The sequence below is a fragment of the Lepidochelys olivacea genome (genome assembly GCF_965140295.1).
Source record: "Lepidochelys olivacea isolate rLepOli2 genome assembly, chromosome: 26".
Lineage (NCBI taxonomy): Eukaryota > Metazoa > Chordata > Testudines > Cheloniidae > Lepidochelys > Lepidochelys olivacea.
This window is the reverse complement of record NC_140436.1, coordinates 8,711,636-8,736,491: the sequence shown is the minus strand read 5'-3', so window position 1 is coordinate 8,736,491 and position 24,856 is coordinate 8,711,636.

The following is a 24,856-nucleotide window of genomic DNA, read 5'->3' as shown; positions in this document are numbered from 1 at the left end:
TGTTACCATGCCCATTACAGGGTGCAGCTTCCTGCCCATTTCCACCCCATGCCCATCACAGCCAGCCTCCTCTATTGGCAGGTACATTGGAACAGGCGAAGCCAAGGTCCCGTCTCTCCCTGAACGTCCTTTGAGACAAAAGGAAGCGGACTGCTGTGACACGCAGGCCCACTGGTGGTTCACAACTCTGTCAGCAACTCATGTGAGACCTGACATACTCATTGCACCTAAAACACTGTTGTCATAACCTGTATCTAAAAAGTGTCATATAAGGTATCATCTACAAACTGATAACACGCTGGTCCCAAAATCTTTGCATGCTGTATGTACGGGGCATGTACAAAGAGTTAGAAATATGTGCTAGAATCATGGTTTTGAAATGTGTTAAAGCAATGCATAAACCCAGTCTGCCTCAAACAAAGGAATGTGCATTTGCTTGTCTGATCAGCCTGGCCCCCAGGCAGAGACAATGAAAATACATTTGCATACAAGGTAAACAAAGCTAACAAGACAACATGGGGTCTACACGCAGCAGGAGAGAGAAACTTTATCTGGGGATACACTTCAGAAGAATTAATTTAAAAAGTTTACTGGACTATACAGACAGGGGATCTGAACAAATGATAAATCAACTGAATGTATACAATATTACTGTATTATAGAAGTGTATCAATAAGGTCTTTTATGAAAGCCTATGATACACTGGTGATTAGTATCATTGTAAAATGTATGCATTAATACGAGACAAGGGATTATGGATACTCACTGATACTAAGCTTTATACTCTGTGACCAAACACAGCAAGAAACAAGTTTTCTCTCGGAGAGGAGGGAAGGGTAGCTATCTCCCTGTCTCTTATGTAGATTAAGCATTATGGAATCAAAACTGTGGAAGCCTTATTTATGTACAGATCATCAGGGGGATAGGAAGTCAACAGGAAAGGAAGAACAGCAGGAAGGCTTCCTGCCTCTGATAACAGAGTCAGAGAGATATAAACAGAAAGAGGTTTCAGAGCAACAGCTGTGTTAGTCTGTATTCGCAAAAAGAAAAGGAGTACTTGTGGCACCTTAGAGACGAACCAATTTATTTGAGCATAAGCTTTCGTGAGCTACAGCTCACTTCATCGGATGCATACTGTGGAAACTGCAGAAGACATTATATACACAGAGACCATGAAACAATACCTCCTCCCACCCCACTCTCCTGCTGGTAATAGCTTATCTAAAGTGATCATCAAGTTGGGCCATTTCCAGCACAAATCCAGGTTTTCTCACCCCCCACCCCCCTCCAAAAACCACACACACAAAACTCACTCTCCTGCTGGTAATAGCTCATCCAAAGCGACCACTCTCCTTCCAATGTGCATGATAATCAAGGTGGGCCATTTCCAGCACAAATACAGGTTTTCTCACCCCCCCACCCTCATACACATACAAACTCACTCTCCTGCTGGTAATAGCTCATCCAAACTGACCACTCTCCTTACAATGTGCATGATAATCAAGGTGGGCCATTTCCAGCATAAATCCAAGTTTAACCAGAACGTCGGGGGGTGGGGGGGTAGAAAAAAACAAGGGGAAATAGGCTACCTTGCATAATGACTTAGCCACTCCCAGTCTCTATTTAAGCCTAAATTAATAGTATCCAATTTGCAAATGAATTCCAATTCAGCAGTTTCTCGCACATTGCAGGGAGAGTGGTCACTTTGGATGAGCTATTACCAGCAGGAGAGTGAGTTTGTGTGTGTATGGGGGGGGGGGGTGAGAAAACCTGGATTTGTGCTGGAAATGGCCCACCTTGATTATCATGCACATTGTAGGGAGAGTGGTCGCTTTGGATAAGCTATTACCAGCAGGAGAGTGAGTTTGTGTGTGTGGTTTTTGGAGGGGGATGGGGGGGTGAGAAAACCTGGATTTATGCTGGAAATGGCCCAACTTGATGATCACTTTAGATAAGCTATTACCAGCAGGAGAGTGGGGTTGGGAGGAGGTATTGTTTCATGGTCTCTGTGTATATAATGTCTTCTGCAGTTTCCACAGTATGCATCCGATGAAGTGAGCTGTAGCTCATGAAAGCTCATGCTCAAATAAATTGGTTAGTCTCTAAGGTGCCACAAGTACTCCTTTTCTTTAAACAGAAACAGGAAAGCCATTTTGGTATCCATCACTTGGGGGGATTGAAGGGGCCAGATCTTTTGAAATCACAGAATGTTGGATCATTCAGCCAAGAGCCTGAAGTCTCTGAAAAAATGGGTTTAGGTGAGAAACTTGCTTAGGCAAAGATTGAAACTTGCTGAAATTAAGTTTTAGTTTTAGAAGCATATTTTTACTATTGTTTGCTTGCAACCCTTTGTATCTTTATTCCTTATACTTGGTATCACTGAAACCTATGCCTTTTGTTTAATAAACTCATTTTACTTTTGCTATAAACCAATTCAGGGAATGGTGTGTGAAGCCTATTTACGCTAACAGGCTGCAGTGTGTTGTCTCTTTAAAGGAGGAACAAACTTAATGTCTGTGAGTGTTCCAGGAGCGGGCTGGACACTGTAGGGAGACGGTTTGGGGAAAATTCAGGACTGGAGGGGCTTCTGGGTCACCCTGCAAAAAGTAACTGGACTGTGGAAGTCAGGGTGTGTCCTGCACGTTTGTAGGCTGGCTGTTCGTGTCAGGGTTGTGAGCACAGCAGGGAAGGCACTCATTGCAGGGCAGGCAGTGACATAACACTGGACTGGTCTGGGTTGAACCTCAAAGCATCACACCTTGAGTGAATTCTGTCTGTAAGGAGGAATGGCGGTTCCTGGTACACAGCCTCTTGTTGCTCGCCGAGGTCAGACCCAGGCAGAATCAAGCCTTCTGTAAGGTTATTCGTGATTCAGCTCAGAGCAAACAGGAATTCACTAACAGAGTTTCACTGCACTTCTTCCTAAGTACATGCTGACAGTGGTTCCACTGGGGCTGCCTCCCAAACGATGCAGCACTCTTGAAAAAATAGAAAACCCAGGCTTCTTTTAGAGATCACAATTGGCTGTTGAATGCTCCCAGGAGCTAGAAGAGATTTTGCTGCTCACACCTACCTCCAAAGCAGAGTTGATGAACCAAATCTTGTGCGCTTCAGCAAAGGACAGCCATTGACTTGATCAAATAATAGTTTATGTAAGAGGGGAGAGAAGATTGACAAGTGGCTATTTCCACAGTTGATAGCTGCCTGGCATGTAACCTTAAGTATTCAAGTCAAGTGTTGGTAGGACACTGAAATTAGACTGTCAGTTAGGGTTACGGGTAAGATCTTCCAAAGGAAAAAAAAAAGGGGAGGGGGGGAGAGGAAAGAGAGAAGTGGGATCATTACAGGGGCCAGAAATAGTTTGCTCTGAGATTTAGAAATCTGAATGAATAAGATCATTTTTCCTCCAGGAGGTTGGAAAAAAAGTCCCTGAGGGAAACATTGCTGAGCTTTGTGGGTGCTTTGTGTGGGACAGCTTATTGGAGAAGCAGAAAAGAATGTTAAAGAACAGGGCCTAAATTTTCAGTGAGTGATTTTTTTTTTTTTGGACAGATCAGTGTTAGGGTGCCCAACTTGAGATGCCTCAAAATGAAGGGGCTAATCTTTATCTATCTATCTATCATTTTAGGGTTTCATACTGCTGCCCATCATCAGAATATCTGAGTGCCTCCATGTAAAATCAATAGAGATAGTGAAGCTCCCAGTGGAGTTCATGCAATCTCTGGACATTACAGGAAAAGATGAAAATCTCTCCTTATTCCCCAAATCGAGCTGTTCACTGCTGTATCAACGTGGAAAAATTCCTTCCTGGCCAGTATGGTGAATTCGCTCAGAGCCTGAAGAATAAGATTTTATTACCCCATATTGTAACGTGTATACTTATAAATGCTAATACTGGTCCCAGAACTAGCCAGCCCTTTAAACCTCCAGCCATGATATTTCACGTGATACCAATGGAAGATCTACATAGAAATGTTGGTTGATTGAGTGGGTAGGTAGGAAGGGCAGTGGAGAGAAAAGGAAGAGTAAGAGTGTGTCAACCTTGCAGCCACATTCTGTAGGACATCAGTGAGATAGTGGATGGATATGTCCATCTTGTTGCACTAGTTCTTAGTACCATGGTGACTGGCATATTAAAAATATATAGGCAGGTCAGATTAATTTAGAGTGAATTGTATTGCTCATTACCGAAGTCAAGGGATACATTAGACCCCTGTTTTGCTGACTAAATGGCATACTGTACCAGGACATTTTCAAGCTCTCTGAAAATAAACTGCATCTGAGGCCCGGACATATTCCACAGATCTTTTCCTCCCTGCAACATAGCTACCAAGTGCTCTGACAGTGCTGACTCTGCAGTTTCCAGGCATTCTTTGGACCGCAAAGATGGATTTGCACATTATCTGCTAGCTACAAAGAGATGATGCTTTTTAGGAGCTCTAAAAACATCAAGCCAAAAAGCTATTAAGGCAGCCTTATGTCTTAAGTGAGCAACATATTAAATGTATTGTTTGTTTTCATTCTATCATTTAACTACAGGTAGCAGGAGAGGTTTTCTGAAGCGGGTACAAATAGAGATTGCCAAAGGACTTCTTTGCACTCTCAATATTCTTTGTACTCTCTCCCTATCTGTCTACATATAGTCGTTAGGACACTGCAGTGTAAGTCAGGGGACCTGGATTCTATTTCCTATTCTGTTACTGCCATGCCAAGAGACTATGGGAAAGACATTTCATTTTTGCCCCTGCTACCTTTTTTCTGTTTTCTCTATTTAGATTGAAAACTCTTCGAAGTAGGGACTTTGTGAATGTACAGTACCGAGCACAATAATCATAGCCAGCTCTTACACAGCACTTTTCATCTTTAGATCTCCAAGCGCTTCACAAAAGAGGGCAGTGTCATTATCCCTATTTTACAGATGGGGAAACTGAGGCATGGGAAGGGACATGACTTGGCCATGGTCATCCAGGCCACTGGCTGATCTGGGAATTGAATCCAGGTCTCATGAGTCCCATTCCAGTGTCCTGTCAATAGTGGGGCTTTGATGTGAGCTAAGAGCGTCCGGGTGCTACTGAATATTAATTAATAATAAATAATATAAAATGTAAGGTTTACCAATGTAATCTTCCTTCTGGTGATAGTTTGTGAGTTTAAAAAAGATAGGTAACTGCTAATGCAACAGCTAGGAGAACTCACGACTTCCTTTCAATCAGTACTCCAGATTCCCTCGTGATCTGAAGTACTCTTGTTTGCTAAGAGTGTGCTCTTGGAAGGCTAGGAATTAGGGGATATTGATGAAGAGGAAAAAAGTATTTTGTTTCAAAGTCCTCTTGGGATTTTCTCTCCTTGAGTTTAAAAAAATATATATAGGACAATAGCTTAAAAAATGTCTCACATGAGCATTAGAACAATACATAATTCATTCTAGCTATCGATGCAGAGGTGGGTGTGTTGTATTTATTTAGGCGGAATTTTCGAGGATGGCTAAATTCAATAGGATATGGCTACCTAACTCACTGAAGGCAATGCCCCTGTGCTGCATTAGACCAGTTGACCTTGGTCTCTTTCCACCCAAGGCTAGTAAACATTTCAATATGGTTTCTGTCAGTTCACTGGCTCCAGAAACACCTTACATGGTCTGACCTGCAAAATGTCTGTTCCTGATCTCAGCAACTGCTTCAAGTAAGACTCTCATGGCCACCTGTCCCTAAAAGCATCTTCCGCCTGTGTCAACTTCCCAGATTCTAGTGCTTGTTCAGAAAAGTGATTTTATGGCCTGTGGGGTGGGGGTGGGAGGGAATCCCGAATCAGGATGAAAAACCAACATTTTGGCATTTTTCACAAAATGTTGTGTTTTTTTTAAATGGTTCAGTTGAATCAAAGCATTTCTTTTGAGTAACTTCAAAATGCTTTATTGAGCGTTTGCCCTCTTTTTATTTTTCCAGGCTTTGTATCAAGTTTCAAAACAAAAGGATGTTTTACAGTGTAAAATCTAAACTTTGCGTCCAAACATGTCACCATCTTTTTTCCTTTTTTTGTGAAATGAAATTTCATCCAAAATGAAATCCCTCCTCCTGCCCCAAAAAATTCAATTTTGTCAAAACATTTTCTGACAGAAAACTTGTCAACTCAATTTTTTCAACTGGCTCGAGTCCTTATCTACAGCTCAGGCTTAGAAAATCCAACAGTTGAAAAATATCTCACAACAGCTTCTCTTCGGTTATGTCTATAATCCAGCACCTGATGACACTCTAAGCCAGTGGAAGAATGCTCTTAATAACTCCTGCCTCCACGAGAGGTGGTATCTATGTCCCACCAACCTAGTGCTGTCTACACCGGCACTTTGGTCAGTATAACTTACATCTCTCAGGGGTGTGGATTATTCACATTCATGTAGGTTATTCCGAAGTAATTTGTCGTGTAGGCAGAGCTTGACAGCTGGGAGGCGAACAGAAATGCCGGTTCATGAAGGATTTTGAAATTTGGCTCCATTCCAAATCAGAGCAAAACCTGAAAACTTCAAAATTCTCTGCAAAGGAAAATTCTGGAAAAAACTGTACAAACACAAGGGAAAAACAAGATGGGCCCTGACCTAAAGCACTTGCAGACTAAGCATGAGACCAGAGGCAATAGGTAGATACAGATAGATAGGAAAATACCGAGAGACAATATTATTTGGCATGGCAGGCCGTGGTCTCAGCATACCTGCTGCCTAACCATTGTCAAAGGGGAGTTTGAAGGAAGAGGATGAGTGGCTTCGTGGATGTTTATGGGCTGACCCTCCCAAGCTTGAAGGGGAGAAAGCTTACCGGGGCATACTTGAAAATATAACAAGTGGACCATAAGTGTTGACGAGAGGGAGGCACTGCAGGTTTTATGCCATTAAACCCAAAGATGTTTTCATAAGTGTTACCTATGTGGCAAAAGAATGAACGCATTTCTGAGCCATGCTAGATGTATACTGTTGTTTATAATGAACGTAGATAGTATTAGTGACATATTTATAGTACATTATATGAGATAAACTGTTGGCAAACATTCAGAAAGTATTTGTTTGAGCATGTCCCCATTTGTTCAATGATTTATAAAGCAAAGCTGCCCACTGTACAGTGGAGACAGCGTTACATATAAATCCCTTGCAAAATATTTGCCTTTAATCAATAATTCTGATATTAATTAGTTTACAGTTTATCTCCAAGTGCTATGGGGATGATTTGCAGGTCACTTTCTCAGTGGTTTGAGCACTGGCCTGCAAAACCCAGGGTTCTGAGTTCAATCCTTGAGGGGGACCATTTAGAGATCTGGGGCAAAAATTGGGGATTGGTCCTGTTTTGAGCAGGGGGTTGGACGAGATGACCTCTTGAGGTCCCTTCCAACCCTGATATTCTATGATTCTATGCCCAAACTTCATTGAAGTCTCTGTTTAATACTGCAGTAGAAACAATAAATAATAAAAGATGAGGAGGGAGAGTGAATATACCGGTTGAAACAATATAATGATCCTTCCCTATACAGTTATTTCAATTCCCTCCCTGTAAATATGAAACATTGTAGCTGCCTCAGTCTATATTCTTCGGATCCTGGCCGCTAATGGTTGTTAAGGATCCCATAGTACCTCTCAAACAAAGAAGGCGATTAGCCTGGAGAGATTTCTTCTTGCCTGGTTCTTGCCCTGGTAGCCAGCAGGGGGAAGATGCAGACAGGAATAAGGAGGCTGAGTCCGGGGCTACAACTGGGGGTGGGAACGGACCCTCAGCCGGGTGCAGAGCCCCAGACGCAGGGTGGGCAGCAATGGCTGGCAGCATTTCCCCAGGTGTGGGGCCAGGAGCAGATCCCTGGGCGCGGGGCCAGCAGCCCGGGCCAGGAGCAGAGCTGGTCGGCACTCCCTCCCTCCCCCCGTGGGGACGACTGGTCTGAAGCCTAGCTACACCCCTTTAGAATGTTACTCCATGGCCCACCCCTAGGGGGGTGCACCCCACCCATTGAAAAAAATTGGGTTAAATTAAGCATGAACTTAAGGGCTTTGCTGAATTGGAACTGGAAAAAACTACTTTTTCCCCACCAGTATTCTCTTCTTCCCTGATCCCAGAAGTTACACTGCCTGATATTCAGAAGTCCACACATTCAGAAATCTTGACTCAGGACCCCTCTCCCCGACCCCAGATCATGGGTTTTATGAATAATAATTATTGGGGGGTGTCTCTATTTGTTTTGAGTCTGTAGGAGTCACATGTTCAAGCTTTTGTCTGAAATCATAAAGACTAGAAATGTAGTATTATTCAAAGGAAAGCTGGGAATCTCACAGTCCCACGACTGCAGGAGCTGGGGCTTTAAGAGAAAACACAAAATATTGCAAGACTCATGAACTTTCGTAGCACTTTAGGGCCACCGCTCTAAGTGAAGTCAAGGGGAGAAACTCAGCCCCTCTAAAAATCATGCTTCTAAAGTTTTCCTAAGCCTGTCTCAGAGCTTCCCATGGCTCCCTTAAAAGGGCTTGCTGTATGGGGCACAATCTGTAGCCAGTAAAAGATGGCTTGTTTGCTCCTCTTTGAAAAAGCCAGTCAGTGGGCTGCAACTGTTTGCAGCTCAGCAGAGGTTTCCCAGGCTGGTGGAAGTCACATGAGCAGCATCTGTGAGGAGAGGGAACAGCTGAGGAGCAGACAATTGACCTTAATGACTTATCCTTTCACCTGTGGTTGTGCGCTCTGCTGGGTTTGAAGGAGTTACCAGAGGATTTGAAACTATGCTGTAATCCAGGCTGCTCTATGGGGATATCCATGACCACTGGACCCTAAAAAGCAGCTTCTGCCCAGATTCTGAAGAGTGAGTACCTGAAGTGTATGATACCATAGTAAATAGAAGTTAATGTTCTCTGAACCAGAATGGTGCCTGTTGCAGTAAAAATGGGAGCTAGCTTGCACCCAGCTGCTGCTAGCAAGTTCTGAAATTCATACCAGTTCTTGTGGCCAATGTGCATGGCTTATGTTTCACTTAAGTCAAATCTTTTGCCGATTTGAATGTTTGTGAAGCTATGTTGACTTACACTAGTTGAGCATCTGGCACTAAATATGTATTATTTTTTCCTTTTAGAGTTGTTATTTTAGTTAAAATAGTTATTTTAAAGTGAACTAAACATTCTCTAAAGGAGTTGGAAACATTCATGTGGTAACATTAAGAATCTTACTTTGAAACTGACTATAAAAAGAACTGAAAGTGGCTTCTATTGCTTTTTATTACCCAAGCTGAGAGAAATGTGCAAAGGGAAAGTAGTGACAGGTATGTTGGATTGTTAAATGTTTTTCTCTGAAAATTTTAAGGCATTTTTTAGAAACAGGGGGAAGACATCTGTTTGGTTACAACACAGAGGGCTAGATCCTTAGCTGGCGTAAATCAGCATAATTCCATTGGCTTGAATCAGTTACACAGAGGAGGATCTAGCCCAGCATTTTTAAGTATCCTAGAGTATGTCTTTAATGTGAAAATCAACACATTACTGCACATCTGAAATTTAAATGATACCGTCTGTATCTAAATTGGTGGAAAACCAGCAGAGCCTCTCCTTGGCAGGTGGTACATCAGTTCAGGTTAGAAATTATAATAGAGTGGTTACATTCTGGCTCCTAGTACTATTGATCTCCATAGGTGTGCCTACGCTATGGTGTGTGTGTGGTGGGGGGTGTCTTTAAACCCCATTAACTAGAGCTGAGTGGGAACCAGAATTTCCATCCCACAAGTGGGAGGGGGAAATCACTTGGAATCAGAATGGAAAGCCAGAGCTGCAAAATTTTCTGTCGAACAGATAGTTTAAAAAAATCATTTTGGAAGGACCAAAATGGATTTTTTTTGGTTGTGTTTTGTTTTAATTTCTGGTGCACGGTCCCTGGTTCTATGGCATAACAGCTGGCATGATGGTGCAGAGACCAAGGAACTCTGGAGCTTGGTACCTTGGGGAGCCCCAGCAATTAAGCTTCCCTGCCAGGTGGACTGCCAAGCAGCTTACACATCCCTGGGCTGGCAGAAACCAGCTTGCCTGTCTGGCTTCCATCAAAAGTTTCAATGGAAGGGATATGTTCCTGTGACATGTGTCTATTGAGTTAAATTAGCATTTTCCTATGGAAAACTCTTCCAGTGGAAACATTTTGACCAGCAGTGATGTTAACAACCTAATGAACACCAGGAAAAATTGTATTTTAATGTGCTCACTGGTAGGGGTCAACTCTCCTGGGTATTCTGTTTACACATGATAGTTAACACACTGCCCGCCCACCTGCATTGACAAGGTCCTTGGTTAAAATCTCCTCTCGGGTGAAATTCACTCCAGTGCAAAGGGCTGACCCAAGACATAGGCACTATTTAAGCACTATATGGAGAATGCAAGTGGGTTTTACATGAATTTCCCCCCTTAAAATGTACTTCTCTCAAGAACAGCTTTAGAAAGAGGTAGAACTGCTTAAGCACTGAATGACTATCTAGGTGCATTCTGTCCTGTTGTTTATATACAGAATGGCTTCCTTTACTACGTTACTACCTAAAAAAAACCGCATGTAGATAATTGGGTAAATTGACGGTAGCAATGTAAGAAAGAGTCACATGCACAGCTGATATGCATCATATTAGGTTCTTGCTAGCAACATCCATCTGAAAATATGTTGACTGATAGTCTTGGAGAATACATAAGAAATGTGAGATATTCCAGGCAGGGAAATTATCTGCAAAACTTGGTATATTAGCAGATAGAGCTTCAGGTATCTCGCCTGGAAGCCATCCCTACATGCTGTGCATCTATAAACTCTCAGCAGGTGCTTAGGTACTACAGTGATGAACTTACAGTCCATGCAGATGGATCTAAGGACAGTGGATTTATGTCCTATCAAATACCCTCTGTCAGACTTCATATGACATCCACAGTTTCCTTTTCATGTCTTGTCTCACATTTTCCTGGTTTGTAAGCTCCTCTGGGCAAGGCCCGAGACTTCCTCTGTGTCTTGTACTGTGCTGTCAGTGGTTAATAAATAATGTATGTACGTGATACAGACGTACTCAGGCAGGTTGATGGTCATGGAGGTCAAGTGGCAGAAGTCTATGCTGTGGTATTGAAGTTTCAGGGCTGCTGTCAATGTTCATGCATGATGAGGAGCGGGGGGAGAGTAGTGCATCTAATAGAATATGAGTGAGGAAGGATGGCCTTGTGGTTAAGGTTGTTGACTCTGACTACAGAGACGTGAGCTCGATTTCTGCTGTTCCACATATTTCCTGGGTGACCTTGCACAAGTGACTGACCCTCTCTGTGGCTCAGTTCCCAAACTGTAAAATGGGGGTAATAGCACTGTCCTACAACATGGAGCTGTGAAACTATTTATTAATATTGTGAGGTGCTCAGGTGTTAGGGTGATGAGGACAATCCAAGTACCTGAGAGAGAGGGGGGCCAGGCATTTGAAAATATATTTAAGGGTCCTCTCAGGTATAAGGAGCTTGTTGGCTTAATAGGGCTGTATCCTTACTGAGGCTGTAGTCTGTTTCTTCTGTAATCACTGAGTTCTCATTGGCCATTTTAAATACTAGTATCCTTTTGTGCTACATTCCCTGGGGGTGGAAGAATGGCAACAGGTGTGTGGAGTACAAACCCTAGGGCTGCAGATCCTAATTATGAGAACAGCCACACTGGATCAGACCAATAGTCCATCTAGCCCAGTCTCTGACTGTGGCCAGTACCAGAGCTTCAGGGAGAGTATATAGAACAGGGCATTTGGGGCGATCCACCACTGTCTTCCCTCCCTGCTACTGGCAGTCAGAGGTTTAGGGTTGCCCAGAGCATTGAATTGCATCTCTGACCATCTTGGCTAACAGTAGTCATGGGTGGACCTATCCTCCATAAATTTATCTAGTTCTTTTTTTTTTTAAAGCATTTATACTACACTGGACACAGTATTCAAGGTGCGGGTGCACCAGGGACCAGAAGTGAGGCTGGAATAGTAGCTGAAGAGTCCAGCTCTGTTGGTGCCCTGTGGAATGGTATCCTTTCCCTCTGCACCCATAGATGAAGCCTATAGTTATACAGGCTGTGTACTGAGCACAGCAAAAGGTGAGATGCACACCTGTCCAGGGGGCCAGCATGAAACCTATGCACCACTTACGTCCTACTTTCATTGGTGAAGTGGGATTTACCAGTGAGAGGCTTAGTTTAGGCCATCTGCACAGGGGTGAATTTCACTTTAAGAGAATAAAATCCAAGGACCTGATTCTCCAGTGCCCCTCAGCTTAAGTGGGTGTCAAATGCTGCTACTCTGATCAGTGGGTGTTCTATATCCGCTTTCCTCAAATGCAAATGACTTAGCAAGCTGCGAGGCACTCAGGCTTACATTTTTTTTTTTTTTTAGTCCAGTGGCTGAAATATCTGTTTTCCTTTATGACATAATTCATCAAAAATCAGTCTTCAAGTGGATGAATTTTGCGTTATCTGAGAAACTAGATTGTGCTGTACCCAACAAAGTCAACCCTTTTTCCTGTCTACTCCGGAGACTCTCTGAATCCATCTAGTTCAGAAGGCTTTAAAATTCTGCTGAATATATGAATCTCAATAGATTTTTGGAAAAGAAGCAGACCTGTAACATGCCCTGCCTACCAAATGGCTCCCTTATTAGAGTCTCAGATTCTACAGACTCAGATTTCAGACAGCTCCCTTCCCAGCTCCATCCAGGAGTATACCATCTAGGTATACTTGGTCCTCCCTCAGTGAAAAGGATAGCCTTGAGGACCACTTGAGGTCCCTTGAAGCCCTACATGTCTATGATTTATTTAATATTAATTCCTGTTCTCTTAATTGATGTGAGTGGTCCTGCTAACTTCAGTGCGTGCCACTGGAAATGAGGATACCTGGATTGTCTTCCCATTGCGACCGCTGACCTGCTCTTTGACTGTGGGCAAGTCATTACTAGAGTTGGGCGAATAACGTAATTTTCAATTTGGCACGTTTGAAAAGTAAATCTCAAAATCATTATGGGTTGGACTGACCATGAAAATGTTGGAAGTTTTCAGCAAATCAAAAAGCTGAAAAAAAAATTGGTTTGAATAAAATGTTTCCTACAGACAAAACCGAATGTTTCGGTTTCCACCATTTTTAAATGTATTTGAATTTTTTTTTAAAAATAAAGGACATTTTGAAACAGGCATTTTAAACTGTAAACTTGAAAGATTTCATCTTGAAAATGTTGGAATGAAATGTTTTGATTTGGGCAGGGGGATCTTTTTTTTTTTCTTTCTAAGCAATTTGATGAAATTGAAATGAAATCATAAAATGTTTGTGTAGCTAATTTGCATTTCCTCCCCTCAAAAAGTTTTGAATGCAAAATTTCACCCAGATACTGTTATTCTAGCACTTTGTGCCTCAATTTCTCGTATATTAAATTGGGGCTTCCTTCTAAAACTGCTTTGAAATTTCTTTGAGAACTACAGTGGAAAATGTTATGTAAGAGCTTATTCTTATTACTTGCATTAGTAAAGCAAGGAAGATTTAATATCTTTCTAGCCCTTCTGAAATACACGTTTGACTTCATAAATTCAAGGTGTCCTGTATCATGAATACTGTGAATTATTATTTGTAATTGAGTCTTTTGGTTGCTGCCAGGTCAGAATCAGGGTCCCATCATACTTTGCCCTGTACAAACATGCAGGCAAGAAACGACATAATGGACAATTAGGGAATAGTCGACTCATCGGTTAGTGGTTGGTTTGTGAAGCGTAGGGATTAATATCCATTGTTATGTCTTCACCCCCTCCTGGACCTGAACAGAATAACGATCCATCCAGTCTGGTATTCTCCTGTCTCCATTAATGGTCAAAACTGGGTCACTCAGAAGAAGCTGTTGAAGCTAAGCCTGGTTCAGAATTGTCCACCTGAAGAGGGGGAACCGGGGTTTATGAACAATTTTTATCAAGTGCTCATTCTGCTCCCGTTGAGGTCAGAGGAATGTTTACTTGTGGTGCCTGTGATAGTAGGATTGGCTCCGATCCTATGTTTTGTGGCAGCTGCGCAACAAATGCAATTCCTGGATATTAATGAAAACACACATTGTTATGGGGACCTTTGTTTCCTCGTAATCTGATATCCTCAAAATGTCTGGAGAGCAAAATCTGACACTGAACAGATAGGAGATGGATATTTTTTGCTGGATAATTCTAGCAGGATACTCCAAACTGAGACCAGAATTAGATTCGCTACTTGGTACGTACAGAAAAAATGTTTATCTTTGGGAGTGGAACCGTCTTTTTGTTCTTTGTACGGCACCTTGCAAAATGGGGTCCTGGTCCATGACTGAGGCTCCTAGGTATTACTGCAACACAATAAATATTATCAATGATAATATGGTTGAATTTCTCAATATACACAATAATGTTACCATGTGAATGTTATAAGGGATATAAACCATCATGCTTCAGGATATAGACCTCTGCCCCTAACTGAGGGGGTCAGGAATCAACTTTCCTCCATGGGCAGATTATTCCATAATGGTCATGTAAGTGGTTCCTTGTCCTTTTTTTCTGAAGCAGCGGGGAATGGCCGCTGTTGGAGATGGTATACTGGGCTAAAAGGACCAGTGGTCTTATCCTATCTGGCAATTCCTGTGTTCCTACTAGTAGTGAACTATTCTCTCAGAAATAATAAGAAATGGAGTTTTTGAAAAGGAAAGAGAACCCTCTGAATGTGACAGAGAAAGCGAGCGTGAAAGTCTCAGGGGGAAGTGAAGCCTGACGAAGATCAGCTCATAAGAGAATTGTAAAGGTCACCATGTCTGTTACGACTAATCATTGTTTTCTCTCTTGTATAGATTAGACTGCAGCATTTTAGGCCAATGTACCCTATTCATGGAATTGAGATTTACAGTCGAAGTCTCAACCTTCTAAAAAGTATCAATATTTCAAAAGCACAAGAAAGTTGGTTTACAAAATGTTCCGTCATGTTAAATAATGTATAGATACTTAGAGAAAAAACAACAAATCAATCATTATTTCAAGTTTATCTCGAGATGAGTCTGAAAGAAATGTCAACAGATCTCTCATTGGTGCTATTTCTATTATACACATTGAATGGTTTGTACTGTTTTTTTTTAATACAGTTTCATTTCTGCTTTCTCTTCAGAGAGAAACTTTGTGCAGAATGGTCTTGGGGATAAGAGTAATTCCAAAGGAATGTCTGATGCTCTGTAATGCATTCAGAGAGGTCCTTTTTAAAATTTCAGAACAGTAGCAAAAATGACGAATGGATCACAGCCTCATTCTCAGTGTTGCAAGATAAAGATCTCAATAGGGCAGTGTTTCATAACCTTTCTAGGATGGCGACCCCTTATTCAAAGTCAAAACCGGTTGTGATTTTTTCCTCCCTTACATTACCTCGGAACATAAGAATATAAAATGTATTAATAACCATGATAGCCCAGCATTATTTGTGTGTGTGTGTTTCAAGGTTGACAAAGAATAGTTGACCTTGAGGGGGTAAGGAGTGCGGTGAGTGAGGGTGGGGAGATTTTTCTTCGCTTCACATTGAAATAAAGTTTTCCAATGCCTCACGACCTTCTTATTGCCTTTTGTGATATTTTCCTGAAGTCATGACCCACCTGTTGAGAAACACTGCACAAGTCTATTGTTAGGATGGGTGGACCAGCTGGCACTGGAAACAAAGTTTATAAAATAGAGCGAGAGCGGCTGTTGTAAACGGTGACTTTGTGGACAATTTTGCTTCTGGACAAACCCTTGAGCATAGCAATATTTAGGGGCCCGATTTTATCATTCTCACTCATGTGGGACATCTTCAGCCCTGTGCAGAGGAGCCACATATGGACCATGCACCCATTAATGCATCAAAGTACAGCTTAAGTAAGATTTAAGTGGTGCATAGACTCTTCTGCTGGCCATGTGCACAGAAGTGAACTTCACTATGGACCTGAACCTGTCCCTGTGAAAGTAATTGGAAAGACTTCTATTGGCTTCAGTGGGAGTTAGGTTAGTTTAGTACTTACTTTGCAAGTAGTCCTGTTGATTTCAATGGAGTTGCTAGAGTGGTACGGCCGTTATGGTGGCAGAATGGAGCCTTAATTTTGCAAAGTTAAGAGGTTCAGATAAAGACCTGAAGCTCTGATGAGTCATCTGCACTTGGTATAAATTCTGAACTTTTTCCTATTGTAAGTGGTACAGAGCTAATGAAACTATGGGAGATCTAGCGAGATTATCCTCTCTGCTTATCTTCTGTTTGCCAGAAGCTGGGAATGAGCGACAGGGGATGGATCACTTGATGGTTACCTATTCTGTTCATTCCCTCTGGGGCACCTGGCACTGGTCACTGTCGGAAGACAGGATACTGGGCTAAATGGACCTTTGGTCTGACCCAGAAGGGCCGTTCGTATGATATATCTTCTGATCGTTAATCATATTGTCAACAAATGAGCTGTTGATAAACCAACTTGCTACTTGTAACATGCTTATAACATCTACTGATTATTTATTAAGCCTTTAAAAACTATTGATACAGAGATCCTGATTGTGACTTGTGACCAAAAACTTGATATGGAATCCATCAAGTGCCTGACCGTGATGCACTTACTCCTGATGCATGCTACTTTCCACCGTAAGTATTCCCACTGAAATCAGTGGGATTACTTGTGGTGAATTAAGGCATCCTAATCTGATCCCAAGAGAAAATAGATATGGTACCCCACAGTGAAGTCTTTTTGATCTCTTTTTCTAAGTATAACGGCATCTTTTAGGTGCCTCCGGTTAGAGAAGGAGAGTAAATTTAATTTACACGGATCTGTCAATTCAAGTGACAATGTTTTTTGTTTGAATTACACCAGGTTTGAGAGAGACCAGCTATGAATTTCAGAGCATACATGGCTGCGGCACCAGTGTGGATAAACACCTTATATATTTGAACAAAAAAGGTCGGGAAGTGCACATGATCAGCTGCCCATTAACACCTAATTATTTTGTTTGGAAAAATGAAGCTGACATAAACCAGTGATTTACAAATGATTTGTAAATATCTAGTGTAATGACTCAATTAAAACTTTGTAAATATTTGCAAAGCGGGGTTTGGAATTAGCTTATATAATGCATGCAAGCTATGTAATCTTCCAATTTACTTATCGATGTCAACATTAATTTAAATCTGTTAAAACTAGTTTACATAATTTTCCTTTGCGAGAAAGCAATGAGGCGCACAGTCACACGTGCCCTGAAAGTGCGGCCTGCAAACATCTGCACATCTAAAATAAGGCTCTGATCCACGTAGCTGTGCAGAATCTCACTGACTTACATGGGACCCTGGGTGGGCGTAAGGGTCCATCCATGTTGAAGTCAAAGGAGCGCCCCGTTCATGAGGGATACGCCTTTGGAGAGCAGGTTGCCAGATTAGCGTCAAAAGGTATCTCTATCTACACCACAGCTGGAAATGTGTCTTCGAGCTTGGGTAGATGTATGAAGACTAGATTTGATCACCAGCTATTGCGCTAAAAATAGAAGTGCGGTCCTAGTGGGATGGACGAGCGACCCTGAGTACAATCTCGCCTGGGAGCCTCTGAACGTATTCTGTTGACTAGCCTGTCCCTCTGCTGGCACCACTACTGGAACACGGCTATTTTTAGCACACTAGCTCCGTCAAAAGTGGGACGGGGATGTCTCCTTGAGCTGGGAATTACACCTCCAGCTGCCGTGTAGATGTTAAAGCATTTGAAATGTCAAGTATTAAGTCATTTAGAAGGAAGAAAACCCACGTGTCTGTGGCTTATCAGGCATGACCTTAGCAAAATCCTTGAGTGACATCAGTCGACTCGTGTGTGTTTTGAAAAAAACAAAACAAAAACAACCCTATTTCAATCTGCCTTGCTTTTGCACCTTTCCCCATTCACGTTTGTTATACGTTTTTTGTCACATTTTTGTAAACTTTCAGCCGCTTCTTACAGTTCAGCTTGCAACTGGGGAAAATTTCTAGGCCAAAAGATCACAAAAGTAAATTGGAGAACTGAAATAGAAGAAATCGGAGACTGCATTAGGAGCCAGGAGGCCTGGGTTCTATTCCCAGCTCTGCTACTGACCTGCTTATGCAAACCTGTTCACCTCGCTGTACTGCCCCCTCCCTTTCTTTGGGTACACCTACACATCAAACTCGAGTTGCAATTCCTAGTTCAAGAAGACATGCCCCCGCTACCGCCGGTCAAGCTATTTCGCTAAAAACACTGTGTACCCATGAGGTGGGAGGGGTTTATAGTGTCTTGGACAGGTACATACTTTGGCTGGCTAGCCCCTTCCACTGCTCGTGCTGTCACGACGCACTAAAACAAAAGTGTAGCTAACTTGATCAGAGCTGGTGCTGCTGTTTCCTTAAGCTGAGAATCACACCCCCACCTTAAAGTGTAGCTATACCTTTCATCTATCTTGTAAGCTCTTAGGGACAGAGACTGCCTCTCCCTAGGTGCATGTTCAGTGCTTAGCTCAATTCAGCCACAATTTGGGGTATTACTGTGGTACAAAGAATATGTTACAGACATTAATTTTATTTTAATGCACTATTTTTCATACAGCTTCTTCATAAGCAGCTCCACATTCTTCAAAAAACACTTAAAAATGTGATTTATGTCCCAGTGGAAAAAAGATCTAGCATCTTGCTCCAAATACATTTTTTTTCCGAACGTTTAGTGCGTGATTTCTTTTTCTCTGAACAGAAAGAAATCTTTCATAAAATACCTTTTGTTGGCCTTTTTATATATTTTCCCTGTTCTGTTGTATTGGATCCCAAGCTTATGTCATGCATAATCCATGTGACTCTAATATCCAAAGCCCTTTGATGTAAAGTAAACACTACCATAATTGTAAAGGGAAATAGCTCTTGCCCAGAGATGCTGTCTTTAAATTAAAAGATGAATAGTCAATATGATGGTGTTAAAGTAAAAGGGATAATGGAACCCTGTTGTCATTTTCTAACAGTTGGATTTGTTGACTGCTGCCTGGGGATTTTGAGTTATGACAGTTTTGAAGGTTGTCTTCGTAGCTTTGAGGTGAATAGTTAAAATAAGTACATTTATGGAACGGCAAATAATACAGTTTTTCAGGCATAATAGACAAATTGCTTTTCAATTTAATTGGTTTGGTATTGAGCTTAAATAAAATGTAGCCCTGCATGTCAGCAGGGTTATCAGAAATAATTCAAAGAAGAATACAATCTTTTTGGATGGCTCTGTAGACCAGTGCTCAGACTTTTTCAACTGGGTTACGTTAATATCCTCTTAAAGCCAATGTGCCTAAAAAATCACAAATGCCACACAACCTCGTAGCTTAGATTCTACAATTTCAAGGTCTTCCTGTTACATCTTTTTTGCCATTTTCATGCCCCGTCTGATCTTTTGTTGTTACAGATATGAATTGCCTAACCCTTTCCATTGTGGAAATAGCTTTCCTTCTGTGTGTCCTACTCCCTCATGAATCCAACTCAGCAGAAAATTGTCTCCTGCAGCCATACAATAACATCAACAATACTATGAGCTTGATAAATGGAGCCGTGCAGGGGGAAAAAAAAAACCTTTCCCTGTGCTGCCTAAAATTAAGTGGAGATAAGTTTGATTTCTGCTGTATTAACACACGTGACAGGGTCAGGCCAGATGGTTATAGGAGAGTAATAGAAGGCAGATATATTAGCTCCAGGCTAAGTAGGTCCGTTTTCCCTGGGTAAGGTAACAGGGAAGGTTCCAGAACAATCAGGAACCTTCTGGAGACAATTAAGACAGGCTGATTAGAACACCTACAGCCAATCAAGAAGCTTCTAGAATCAATTAAGGCAGGCTAATCAGGGTTTAAAAAGGAGCTCACTTCAGTTTGTGGTGCGTGTGTAAGGAGCTGGGAGCAAGAGGTGCTAGGAGCTGAGGGTGAGAACGTGGACTGTTGGAGGACTGAGGTGTGCAAGCAATATCAGACACCCCGAGGAAGGTCCTATGGTGAGGATAAAGAAGGTGTTGGGAGGAGGCCATGGGGAAGTAGCCCAGGGAGTTGTAGTCCAGGAGGCACTCTAGACAGCTGCATTCCACAGGGCCTTAGGCTGGAACCCGGAGTAGAGGGTGGGCCCGGGTTCCCCCCAAATCCTCCCAACTCCTGGTCAGACACAGGAGGAGTCGACCTGGACTGTGGGTTCAGAAAAACGGCCAAGCTGAGGGCTGCCGTGAAGCTCCAAGACGAGCAAATCCGCCAATAAGTGCAAGACCCAACAAGGTAGAACAGGAACTTTGTCATACACACCAGAAACTCGGCTGAAGATTGAGAATCTGCGACAAATTGTATGAAATCTGGCTTGACGTTTGAGTGACCTGGTGTGATTTATGGTTGTAGGTGGAAACTCTACAAAATTCAGTGGTTTTTGTTTGTTTTTTGCCTGGCTTCACTTGGAACCAGGGGAAATGGGGTAATTTTGCTTTGGCTTTTTTGGGTTAATGCAAACTGGAACTTGGGTGCTATAGTGATGAGGGACATATAGGTTCCTAGACAGAACTTTGGGGGCCAAGTTTTACCAACTGCACTGGGGATAAATGCTCAGTTTGGAATTAGTATCGTTTAAACTATCTATGTAGATTCTTATGTGGCTGTGTGATGGGGTGTACAAACCCCGCACTGGAGAAGAAGGGGTTAAGCAGCAGCTCTGGTCCCAGGCAACCCCAAAGTGAAGCTGCACCTGCAAAGCCTTCACAAGCTGGAGACGGACCTTAAAAGGGGAAGAAGAGCAGCTCAGAAGGGGGCCATAAATGAAAGGCAACAGACCTCTGCTCTGGTGAAATAACAACCCGTGAGCCCTTTTTGCCTGAGACCTGACTATGCTGACCTGAGAGGAGAGACTGGTGACTGTTTGGGAAGGTCAGAAACTTTCTTTTTGGATCAGTTCTTTAATTTACCCTGGGGGGTGGGTTGGGGGGAACTCAGATGGGAAGCAATCCAGCAAGGCAGCTATTGAGTACCCCAAGGTGCAGAACTTAGCTGCCCACCACTGAGGCCTGGGTTGGAGCCCAATGGAGAGGTACAGCCCGGCTCCCCTACCAACCGCTGATGGTGGAACAACCACCAGAGCTTACCCCTTGGCAGGGAACCCAGCTAGGAAAGACCCTGAATACAGAAGTGCCCAGACCCCAAGTCCCAGAGCTAAGGAGAAGCCCTCTCACACACACCAAAAGACTTTTCCATTATGGCGCTTGTCTTTCTGTGTATGCCAAATGGGGTGGACTAGAATGGGTGATCTGGACAGAGGGCTAAGCCAGAAAAGAAGGGGGACTGACCCCACAGGACTAAGTTGTAGAAGAAAGAGGAGCAGTCTGGGAAGGGGTTCACCAGCCACACCGCTGCCTGACCACTATGCAGCACAGCTGGTGAGGGTCACCTTTGACAGGTGCCTGTCACTTGCCAGAAGAGTCACACTTACTGTTGTTGTAAATAAGGACTTCTTTTATGAAAGGTAATCGGCAATGGGCCAGTAATACTTTGCTCTTCTTTCATGCACAGGATTATGGATCCTAACATGAAAGGACTTCATGCTTGTAAAACTAAACTGGCTCTTTATTAAGAGAACTATTTACAGAGATGCCGCAACTATAGCTAGCATTCCAGCCACGTGCACACAGACGGACTTGCCGATGCCTACTCCAAAAGCTTCGCTCCTGAAACCTGTGCTCCTCCAAGTTCCAGGCAGGTCATTACTGCCCTGATATAATCCTTTTCCTCTGAGGGCCTAAGTACTCCTGTGCAAAGATTGATGCAACAGTTAGAGTTTCAGTAGAACTCAAATGTTGGATAATCTCTCCACTGGCCCTCTGCGTGGGGGTGATTTTTCACTCTATGCATACAGAACAATAGAAGCCGGGACTTCTTGAGCCAATCTAATTACTAGTTTAAGCAGATTTCAGTGGAGTTGCACCAAGTTAAATTGGTGAATTTGGCCAAAGGGCTTTATTCCTATCTCTGCCGCGAACTCTCTCTGTGTAATTATGAGCAAGTCTCAAGCAACCAAATGTTCAAAATTGAACAGTGATTTATGTATGTGTCAATTTTTGGCTACATCTCGATGTGTTGATTTCCCCTTTACTGCTTATATTGACTTCAATTAGAGCAGTGGTGTTTGGTAATTCGAAATTGGTCTCCCAGAAACTGAGTCATTCAGTCAGAGGATGCTTAAAATGTTGGCCTTAATTCTTCTGACTACTAAATTTTCTTATCTGCCTCACAGTGGTGCTTGTGAGGCTTAATTAACCGATGTGTGTAAAATGCTTTGAGATCCTTGGATGAAAGAAGCTTTGTAAATGCAAAGTGATGGCATTACAATTTGGCTTTGCACACAGCTATGCTGACGTCCGTGACCAAGGAAATGGAAAAAGGTCTGTACGCAAGCTGCCAGCCATCTAAGATCTATGCAGGTCAGAGATTTGGAAGGGAGCTATTGATTTGGTGCTATTTAGAAGAGTGAGTTTCTCCAAAGAAAAAAAGGTGTGCTGGATGTTGTATAAAATAAATCTGTCAGAACACCGAAATCACAAGTGCAATATTCCAGTGGGTTAGGTTTGCTTGGAGCACACGGACATCTCTGCTTTCCCAGCTAAAGACAGGCTGAGAACATCCAATACCATTCTTGTAAAATCAATGTATTAAAACAGTGCTGAAAACCGCCTTTTAATTAAAGAGCTAAGTAAGGGCTTATGCTAGTAAAACCGGGCACCAGGCGTGCCAAAGCAAATAATGGTTACCTGTCTTTGTCTCCGTCCATTACCTTCTCGAGCTGGTTATTGTCGTCTTATAGTAGCACAGTAAATTAGTGAGTGTTCTTCTCACCTCTCAGAGGCTCACTTCAGGTCATGAAAATTGCAGCTGTTTGATGCTATGCCAATTGCGGTGCTCCGAAGTGAAGAATTAATAGAAGCGAATGGGGAATTACCTTGAAATTGGACCAGGACAATGTGAAGCTGGACTTGGGTGTATTTTTTTTTCTCCTCTGGTTCACAGTGTGAGCTACCCAATTATATTTAAAAAAAATGAAGAGGGAGGTGTTTACTCTTTTTCCACATTCTGTCTTCGTTAGAGTTGGTGCCAGGACAGAGAAACTGGTGAATGCGCACAGCCGAAAAACTCTGTTCGTCCCATCCTGATAGGCAGACTTGTTGGATTCTTTTGCATTTAATATCTATGTAAGGGACTTGTGTGGTGGCCATTATTGTAGTATTGAAATAGTTTTTGCTCTCACAAGAGAGAACGATTGTTGTTGATGGAGAACCGAGGCACAGGGAGGCAGGTTCTTAATGGTATTGAAGTGCGGAAAGGGTCAGATAAGGGGATTTTTCAAAATGGTTTAAACCGGTTAGGTGCCCAACTCCCATGTAAATCTGACCCAGAAAGGCTAAGTGTGAAATCCAGGCCCCGTTGAAGAGAATGGGAGGAAGTTTCACAATTGACCTCAGTGGGGCCAAGATTTCACTCTAAGTGACTTGCCCAAGGTCAGACAGGAAACGTGGGAAATGAATCCAGTTTTCTCAAGTCCCAGAGTAGTGCGCTAACCATTGGACAAACCTCCCCTCTCACTGGTGCTCTCTATTGTCACGATCCCCCTAGGATAGGTCGGGGACATGCACAGAGCTCCAGAGTTTGGTTATTCATTGGTATGGCCCCGATTCTTCTGGGAAGAACCCTGTGGAATCCCACCAAAGCCAATGGTGACATGCATAGGCACAGGAGAAGGAGCCAGTTGACCCAGGCTAACATGGGGAAGGAAGTACAGGACAAAGGAAAAATGCAGAGAGGCCGATAGGAGATTGCTGAATCAGGCTATCTGTGCTTCTTCCAAGAAGGAGTCTCTCAAAGGGCTTCTGGTTTCATAACTTTCACTGGAAATACTGGGGAAAAAATGACCACATTGCCTCCCATGGCAATTTCAAGTGACTAGAGCACTGGACTGGGGCACAGGCGGCTACATTGTATTCCTGGCTCTGTCATTGGCCTGCTGGGTAATCTTGAGTGAGTCACTTCACTGCCCCTTTCCTCAGTTTCCCCATCTGTAAAATGAGGACAGTGATACTGACCTCCTTTGTAAAGTGCTCCGAGATCTACCGATGAAAAGTAACTATAAAAGAGGAGTGAGATTAGATTGCATATTACCAGGTATTGCCGTAGTTAAACAAATTATTTAAAGCAGCCTTTACAGGTATTTATTTATTTTAAAACTGTATCATTAAAGAAGAAAAAGATCTCTTTGTAGATGATCAGTAGGTGTAGATAATGTGCTGTTGTTTAATGATCAGAGCATCCACAACACAGCTTCTGCAAGAGACTTTCCAAACTCAAAGTCTGTTTCCTTTAATAGTGTTCATGATCTGTGTAGGTTTTGTAATTCCCGGCTGTGTGCAGCATGGTCTAATGGACTGAGTACTGGCCTGGGATGAAGAGACTTGGCATCTATTCCTTTGTCTGCCACTGACTTGTGCTCTGACCTTCGGCAAATCACTTCATCTCTCCATGGACACCTCCATGCTATGGAAAAAAACAAACAAACAAACAAAAAAAAGCCTGCAGCAGTGAGTCTGAGACCCATCGCTCTAGCTGAGTTTCAGAGCCAAAGCTCCAGCCCAAGCAGGAACATCTGTGCTGCTATTTGTAACCCCATCACATGAGCCCGAGTCAGTTGACCAGGGCTCTGAGACTCACTGCCCTGTTGCTTTATTTTTGTTTTTTTGTGGTGTAGCTCCACCCTGTACATCTGTTCCTCTTCTGTCTCGTCATCTGTGTGGACTGTAAGCTGTTTGAGGCAGAGACTGTCTCTTGCCATGTAAAGTGCCGAGGACAATGGGGCCCTCA